Here is a 9,040-nt window from a genome sequence, read left to right as displayed (position 1 = left end):
GGATTGCTAGTTCAACTCCCAGTCAGGGTACATACTTGGGTTGTGGGCCAGGTCCCCAGTGGGGGACACGTGAGAGGCAACCACACATTGATATTTCTCTCCCTCCCTTCCCGTCTCTTTAAAAATAAATAAATAAAATCTTTTTTAAAAAGCCATCAATATTATAAGGTTAAGTAAAAAGAGGTTTCTAAAGGAAAGAGAACCAAGTTTTAAACATGGTTCTATGTTTTAATAGTTGTTGCATTTAGTCAAATTTTCTTTTAATATTTATGAATCTGTTTCTTTTCAAGATGAGTAATTTAATAACTCTAGAATATAGTTGTAGTGAGTTGTAAATGGGATAATGTGTGTAAAGTACCCAGCAAAGTATCTGATGCCATTAAACAAATGCTGGTTCTCACTTAACTACTATCCTTAGTAATAATCTCTCCCTAGACACAGATTTGGCTCTCAGCTCTTCTACTATGACCTTGGCCAAGTTACTTAACCTTTCTGTACTTCAGTTTTCTCACCTGTAAAGGCGGATAGCCAATGAACTTGCTTCAGAGGGGTGCTTTGAAAATTAACTTAATAAAAGTAAAGCCCATAAGTCTGTTCCTAGCATATAGAAAATACTATGTGAGAATTGCCTATGTTATAAGAGTATGGAACAAACCTATCTTCCCTTTTAATTATAGTTACTCACACAACTTCTTTTTTTAACCATTACTAGTCTGTAGTGATGTGACTCAATATAAAGTAATACAGAAGAAATTAGTTTAATGGGTGTATCTGAAGCATGCTAAGATTATAGTTAATATGTATTAGTAATAATTTTCCTTTCTTCATTGGGGATTTTCTTTTTATTCTTCTTACTTTTAAAATTATTGATACAAAGAAATAGAGTTGAGCCAACAGGGGAAAAGGTACATAGAGGAATGTTGGAGAGAAGCAGGATCTTGTGGACACAAAAGGAAAATTGCCTCTTTCATGATCAATTGAGATGGTCAGGGAGCCTAGCCAGAGTCAAAGCACAGGATAAAGCCCTTGGAGAAGCTTTGAAGATCAAATTAGTTTAGAAAGGAAGAAGAAAAAAACTCTCATCAAATTTAAGAGGAATAAAGTTCAAGATGAAACAAATTAAAATGATACAGAAAATACATGTGCATGTGTGTATACAAGGGGTACCAAAAACAACCCAGAATTTATTTATAAAGAATTGTATATATTCTTACATGTTAAACTTCAATCATCTTCAAAGTACTCTCCATTTGATACACTGCACCTATCGTGATGTTTTTTCTACTACTCAAAAGAGTTTTTGAACTCGTCGATTTTGATGCCTTTTAGTGCTTCTGCTGTTTCTTGTTTCACCTCTTCCACACTGGCAAAACTTTTTCTTTTGAGGACTTTTTTCATCTGGGGAAAAAACAAAAAAGTAGCTCAGACCAAGGGCAGGTGACTAAGGAGGGTGGGACATGAGGGTCATTCCATTTTTGGTCAAAAACTGCTGAGCACTCAGCTTGGTGTGGGCAGGCGCGCTCATAAATCATCCATTGTGACATGGGCAAATGCCTTGAAAAAGTCTTCAAAAAAATTTTCTTTGAAGCCTAATGCAGCCTCTCTCACAATATCAGCTGGTACACTGATACAGATGGGTTTCTAGAACACTCACCTAGCGGGAGAAGTCTGTACTACAAGTGGCCCGCCCTCTAGAAGATAATACCAGTTTTGAGGGGGAGGTCTCCCCTCATATGTATGTACAGATTGACAAATCTAACTAGGGTCAATTAGCATCTTCAGATTTGTTTTGAAGTTTTCCTTTTGAGTAACAAATTTTCAGATACTGGCATGTATTATACCTGAGATTCTAGCTAAGTGATTGTATTAGTTGTTATCTAGCTAAAGTATCTAAAATACTTATCTTGGATTAATTTACACAGCTACATAAATGAAACCTCAGAGTTATAAATGTATATATGATGGCATTCTAAATGGTGAAACTTGTCATACATATCCACTCACCAAAGTGATTTTTAACTCTTGTCCTGCTTATGTTTGCCTTTGCTAAAAAACAGGATTGAGAAGGCTTATACAGGCCTATGGCAGAGTAAGGATGGCTTACCACCACCAACTTGGGAGAGAAATGATCCATGTAGCTTCATTCTTTCTCCTTGTTGAAAGATAACTGCTTGTTCTTGTTTATGCTCATAGAAAAAAATGTTCTTATGAAGAAAACTCACATATAACTTATAGTCTAAGTTAGCATTGCTTAAAAGTTATTTTTTATATTCTTAAATACCACCAGTTCCTAACTGCTGAAGTAGACACATGCCCACACAATGGATTATGGGCTGCTGTGAAATGTTCAGTAGAGAAAAATCCTACTGAGACAAGCTCAGCAGAGGATTTACTAGTTCAGTTCCTGGTAGGCACCTCATTGTTTAAAAGAACCACAAAGCACACATCAAGATTTAATAGAATATATATACTACAAATTTAGCCACCAGATAAAATCTAGCTAGAACATACCCCTAACTTTTTAATCTATGGACAAGATTTTGAGATTGAAAATGAAATATAAAATTAACTGTTCAAGAAGTATCTCTTTAATATTATAGTTGATTAAAAGAATAAGGTTTGGACAAGTTGTCAACTACAGTCTAAACTAATTATTATTTTGTAGTTTTCGGTACATTAATTAATCACCAGGAAACGAAATTTAACAGAGTTTGTTCAGGCACAGAATGCGTTGGTGGAAGTTCTCATGTATTCAGTACTGGAATAATTCTGATAACGCTTGCTGAGAACAAAGAGCAGGGTGTATTCAGGTGGAGAACTATTTTTTATGGTCTTCCAAGTTGAAGGGAAGATCTCTTTCCAGGGCTTCCACGCCAAGTTATCTAGGACCAGGGAGCTCATATCCTAAAAAGAGCTTTCATCCCACTGTTCAGGAGGGAGGAAATTATTGAGAAAGCCATGTCTCGTCTGGGCCAGGTTTCTCATTGGAGTTAACTGAAACATGGAATGCAAGAATTTATCTGTGGAATTCATTGCAATACAAGAATGTTTTATCACTTGCTATGTACAAAGTTAATGGCGCAATAACAAACAAGCAGATTCCCAGCTGTCAATGTTCTTGACTCATATATAATTTCTACTTATACTAAAAACAATCAGAAGTAAGACATACTTTTGGAATGCATCCTCTACATTTTACAGAAAATGAAACTTGCCTAGTAAATATTCATTGTTTAGCCATTGGTCCTAGCAACCTAAACAATTCTAAACTGAAATGTAAGAAGTCACAGAATGGAAGCATATAGTAAACCAGAACACATGTAAAGAAGTAGGAAATTTTTAAAAGAGTAGTTTGTTTTGTGAAAACAGCAGAACTGAAGAGAAATGATCTCTTTCTGGTTTTGAAGTTCTGCATGTAAGTCAGAGTATTGTGCATGGTGAAGACAGACCACAATAAATCATACCTCCTGGTATTTATGCCCGTGTGTTGTCCCTACCCCTTGAATTTAAGCTGGATCTGTTATTAGCTTTAACCAGCAGATATGGAGGAAGTAACATTGTGTCAGTTCCAGATAACGCCTCAGATAGCTTTGCAGGTCATGTCCAGTCAAAGCCTGACAGCTTTCACTTTTGTACTTTTAAGAGCCGTGAGACACCAGATGGGGGGTCTGGCTGCCCTGCTTGAGACATGATGTAAAAAGAACATGCAGAAAGTCCCTGAGACTATGTTGAGATAGAGAAGCCCAGACACTGAAGCATCCCAGACAAATGCCCACGTGACTTCATCCTCAGCTGACATCTGAATGCAACCCCAGATGGTGCCAAGTAGAACAGGGCAGAACTGCCTAGGTGAATGCAGTCAACCCACAGAACTAACAATGGGTTAGTTAAAAAGAGATAACAGTGTTGTTGCTTTAAGTTACTAAGTTTTAGAATTGTATGTTTTTTAGCAATATATAACTCTAACAATAACATTTAATTGTAATAGAGGCAGAAAAGTGACATGCTAATGAGATATAAGCTGTCTCCATGTATTCTATTTCATCTGAACTACATCCAGTTGGGACTGGAGCTGGTTTACTAAGAAAATATATATAAGTATAAAGCAATGCATCTTTAAAAGGACCCTATACCAACCAAAGAAGAAAGAAATTCAATTAGAGGATGTATTTTTTCATTTTCTCTTTGTATTTTGTTTTAGCTTTGGACCATATAGTCTTAAGATAACTCATAACAAATTCAAAATAAAGATGCATTAAAAGATGATGTGTTTTGGTAAAGCAATGTTATAGCCTGCTCATATATCCACTCTTTTTTTCTCCAAAGAACCATGAAAGCTCCACAGAATGCAACTTAAAAACATGGATTTAGAGAATAGAAATAAACATTTACACAGGGAATTTAGGGTTTGCTCATTCATACCAAAAAGTACACAACAAATGTTGGTTACTGGAATCCCCTTCCCTTCTGAGAAACAGAAAGCATAACATGTTATAAACCACTGAGTGATGAAAAGAAGATTCTAAATTGGTCTGGAGGAACAAATTTAAGCTGGATTGAATTATTTAAAGAAGGGAGGATTTTGTAATATATATCCTTTTGAAAATTCTGTATGTTAGTCATCCAGCTTAATAGTAAAGGCTACTGAAAAAATCAGAAGACTAAACTCAGGGCATCAACTGCAACTAGGTAAGTGCTCTTAACAATGATTACTACCACAATATTTTAATATATTTGGTGTTCATATGACAAAATAAACTCAAAACTCCTTAAATGAGGAAGTAGTTCAAAGTCTTTATCCTAAAGTTTTAAGTATACAGAAACATGCTGCTCATATTTCAATTATTAATTTAGGATATTGTTGAAATAAAAAAATAAATAATTAAAAAGGAATTTAAAACTTAGAAGAAAGGCAGGTATGGATAGATAGATAGATATAGATATCTAAGTAGCAACAGAAAGGGATAAATTAAATTCATTTCAATGAATGATCTAATTATATCTATCTACCTACCTACCAGCTAATCTACCTATCTATCTACCTAATCTAATCTAATAGATCAATCTATCTATCTAATCTAATCTAATGCTTCAAGAATTGGCTTTGATGCCAGTTAGTAAAGCCTGTACCATAGGTCTAGATGATTGGGGTTTATGTAGTGAGAACAGATTCTTGGACAAGGACCTAGGCCAGAAGAGTCAATTAACACATAGGAAAGCAGCCCTGGCTGGTTTGCTCAGTTGGTTAGAGCATTGTCTGGATATGCCAAGGCTATGGGTTCAATCCCCAGTCAGGGCTCATACAAGAATTGACAAATGACTGCATAAATATGTGGAATAGCAAATCACTCACTCTCTCTTTCTCTCTAAAATCAATAAATAAAACTTTAAAAAATACAAAGAGCAAAAGTCATCAATTTACATAGCTAAAGTTAATACTGTGAATCCTGAAAAATTGTATCACATAGATAAGGCTAAGCTGCTATAACTAAGAGATTTAAAAGCACAGCATGTCAGATATGATTTAAAGTTACCTCCCCTTACACATAAATCTAAAGATGATTGGGTTACTCAGAAGGCCACCATGTTCCCTATAATCATTCAAGGATCTAAGTTTCTTGTTTTACTGATCCACCTTTTCCTAAGATGTTACTTTTTTTGGCATGACCAAAACTGAATTGCAGCCACAGAACAAGAGAAAAAGATGACGTTCAGATAAGTCATTACACCCATCACTTCCCCCACATCTCACTGGCAAGAACTTAGTCACATGGTCACATCTCATTGTAAAGATGACTGAGAAATGTAATTTTAAGTGGCACAGATGTGTCCAAAAGATTCTGTCTTATTGTTAAAAAGGAGAAAAGGAGAACGAATACTGGGGACAATTAGTAATGTCTGCCTCCCCTATTATTCTAGGAGGTACAGCCTTGATTAGAAGTGTTTGTTTAAAAAACTCAAAGTAGGAGACAAAGTAAATCCAACAATCTGCTTGTAGGCTTCAAAAGAAACTTAAATTCTGGAATAGACGAAGGGGAAAAAAAAGAATGAAAATACCAAGAGAACATTAGGGAGTTTGAAAATTCCTACAGCACTCAAATTGTTTGGTATAATGACTCACTAAAATTTAGGTATCTTAAAATAACTCTGAAATACTTTTTAAATCCTATTTAATTTTAATTAGGCTTATCACTAGCTCCTAAGTTCCCAAAATGTTTTTAAAAACTTTTTTAAAAAGAGGAGAAAACATCAAGCACCCCCACCAGCTGAACCTGCTGCATGAAACTTATAGCACATGGTATTATTCAGATTGAATTCACATTAACAGATATTTTTATATGTATCATGCTGATAATGTAAATGTTGTTAGCTTTCTGGAAAAAAAGAAATCATACAAATCCTAACTGATTAGATGCTACTGCAATCATATGGGACTAGTCTTTTTGGAGGGAGGGAGGGATTGCATATTATTTCTACAGGAATGTAAATAAACTTCACTTTAATTAGAGATTATTTTGTTCTTATGAAGAAAAAATGATTAAAAATATAGACAGGAGGTTTCGTATTTTGAGCTGCCAGTCTTCTGTTTGAGTAGGAGTGGTAATGATGCAGGCTTCATCTGTCGGGTCCTAAGTACATTCTGTTCAATTCTACAAATATTTATTTAACTCCTATTCTGAATACACATCTAAAAATGAAAAACTCAGCTTTCCCCGGCTCTTTCCCACTGTGTGTTTCTTTCCTCCGAGTCTCCTTTACTACTCACACAAAACACTTCACTTCTGGTTGTCAAATATGTGAAGGTTTTCCCCTACGCCGATCAATTGTCTACGATACCAGCTTGGTGTCCTGTACAGGGTTTCAGGAGCTTGGTGTCAGGAACAGAGATCAGAGGCCAATATAAGAACATGAGATTTCCTAGTTTCTTATGATTTAAAGAATTAGTAGGGTTTTAGGAGCTTTGTGCCAGCAACTGGAGGCAGAGACAAATATATATTTTCTATTATCTCATAGTCCACCCCTTAGTCTCTGACCACAGAACCTTTGTGACAAAATGATATCGGCACAAGACTAGAATCCCACACAACCAATCAATCATTAGCAATCATTCCAGTCCATCACCATAGCATATGAACATGTGTCCCAGGGCAAGTAGGCTTCTATCTGATCTTGCCAGGTTCCCAAAGCAGACGTGGTTTAGGCAAGTAGAGAGGGCTTCATCCTTTCAGGCACTTAATATAATTCAGCTAAGAAATAATATCATCTCTTGCTCTGTGACTTTTGAAGTGTTAATATAATATTGAATTTCTCTTATGTAACTCATTTATTCATTATTTTACCCTTACCTACTATTCCTCCTTCTTTCCATTTATATTCAGTCTCTTCTAGCTTTGAGAAAGATATTAGGTTCAGCCCTTGTGCTGCTCTAGATTGCTTTCAGCAATACTAGTCTAGGAAGTGCTACCCCCTCAGTCCATGGCCACTAGCATAAGGTAAGGCCACACAGGTACAAAACAAATGGGTTATCTTTACCACCAAACAATATAGTTGCATTAACTGTTAGCCCCAATTTTGTCAGAAGGGGTAAAGGCACATTCTGCCCCATCAGGTCTTTAAGAATTCTGACATAAAAATTAAAACACAGTTGGAAGACATTATGGAGTTTCCTCAAAAGTTAAAAATGAAACTGCCTTGTTACCCAGTAATCCCACTTCTGGGATATATTCTAAGAACCCTGAAATACCAATTTGAAAGAATATATGCACCCCTAAGTTCATAGCAGTGTTCTTCACAATAGCCAAGATCTGGAATCAGCCAAAGTGGCAATCAGTAGATGAGCAGATTAAAAAGCTGTGGTACATTTACACAATGGAATCTACTCAGCCGTAAAAGAGAAGGAAATCTTACCTTTCATGACAGCATGGATGGACCGGGAGACTATTATGCTAACTGAAATAAGCCAGTCAGAAGAAGGCAAATACCATATGCTATCACTATATGTAGACTCTAATAAACAAAATAAACTGATGAACAAAATAGAAACAGAGGCAGACTGGCATCTGCCAGACGGATTGTGGGAGGAGGTGCCTGAAAGAAAGAAGGTGAAGGGATTAGCTGAAGATTATATATGTATAACCCGTAGACACAGACAACAGCGTGGTGACAGACAGAGGGAAAGGGGGACAGGGACTGGGTGTAGGTGGATAAGATGGGGAGAAGGGGGATATCTGAAATAGAATCAACAATAAAAATAAAGTTTAAAAAAACATAGTTGAAATTATTTGCTTAGGAACCATCCCTATTTCCAGCCCTTGTGATTGCAGCTCTGGTCCTGTGACTACTGCATCAAATAGGAAAAAAAAAGAAGTTGAGGTGATACGGGGAAGAAAGCATACTGGCAGCTTCCTCACACCCTCTTCCCTAGATCCACCAGGAAAAACAAACAAAAAACAAACAAACAAACAAACAAACAAAACCCCAGAAGAATCTATCTAGTGGGGGCATTATTTTAGCTACACTCTTGCTCATGTTGAGTGTAAGCACACACTCGTGAAGGTGTGTGAGCATCAACTTAAGAGAGTAGGGGTAGGGCCTTGGCAGAGCTTAGGCCTGGTTACCGTTTGCTAGAAAGTATAGGCTGAGTTAAGGGGAGCCTGTTAGAAAAAGATTTTTATTGATTACTCTACATTGCTAGTATCTGATCAGACGGCAAAGGAAATTATAAAATAAATTTGATTTTACTAGTTTTATACTAATAAATTAACTAGACTATAGAAATAGTTTATTAACTAGATTACAGAGATAGTTTATTTTTTATATTAATATTCATTGGCTGAAAATTATTCTTTAGTTATAAAAGAATGGCAAGTGAAATTAAAGATTTGGCTCTGATCTCTCATTGCCCCATCACTGCAAATGAAATAAAAAGATAAGGAGGAATAAAACAAAACACAAACCATGTTGGCTTAGTCTTATCAACAGAAAGTTAACATGTTTACCTCAAAGTAAAGGTTGTTATTTCAGAGAATTTACAGTAATG

This window comes from Phyllostomus hastatus, unplaced genomic scaffold, assembly GCF_019186645.2.
Source record: "Phyllostomus hastatus isolate PE091 unplaced genomic scaffold, TTU_PhHast_1.1 phas_contig_40, whole genome shotgun sequence".
NCBI classification, from domain to species: Eukaryota; Metazoa; Chordata; class Mammalia; order Chiroptera; family Phyllostomidae; genus Phyllostomus; species Phyllostomus hastatus.
This window is presented reverse-complemented; position numbering follows the sequence as displayed.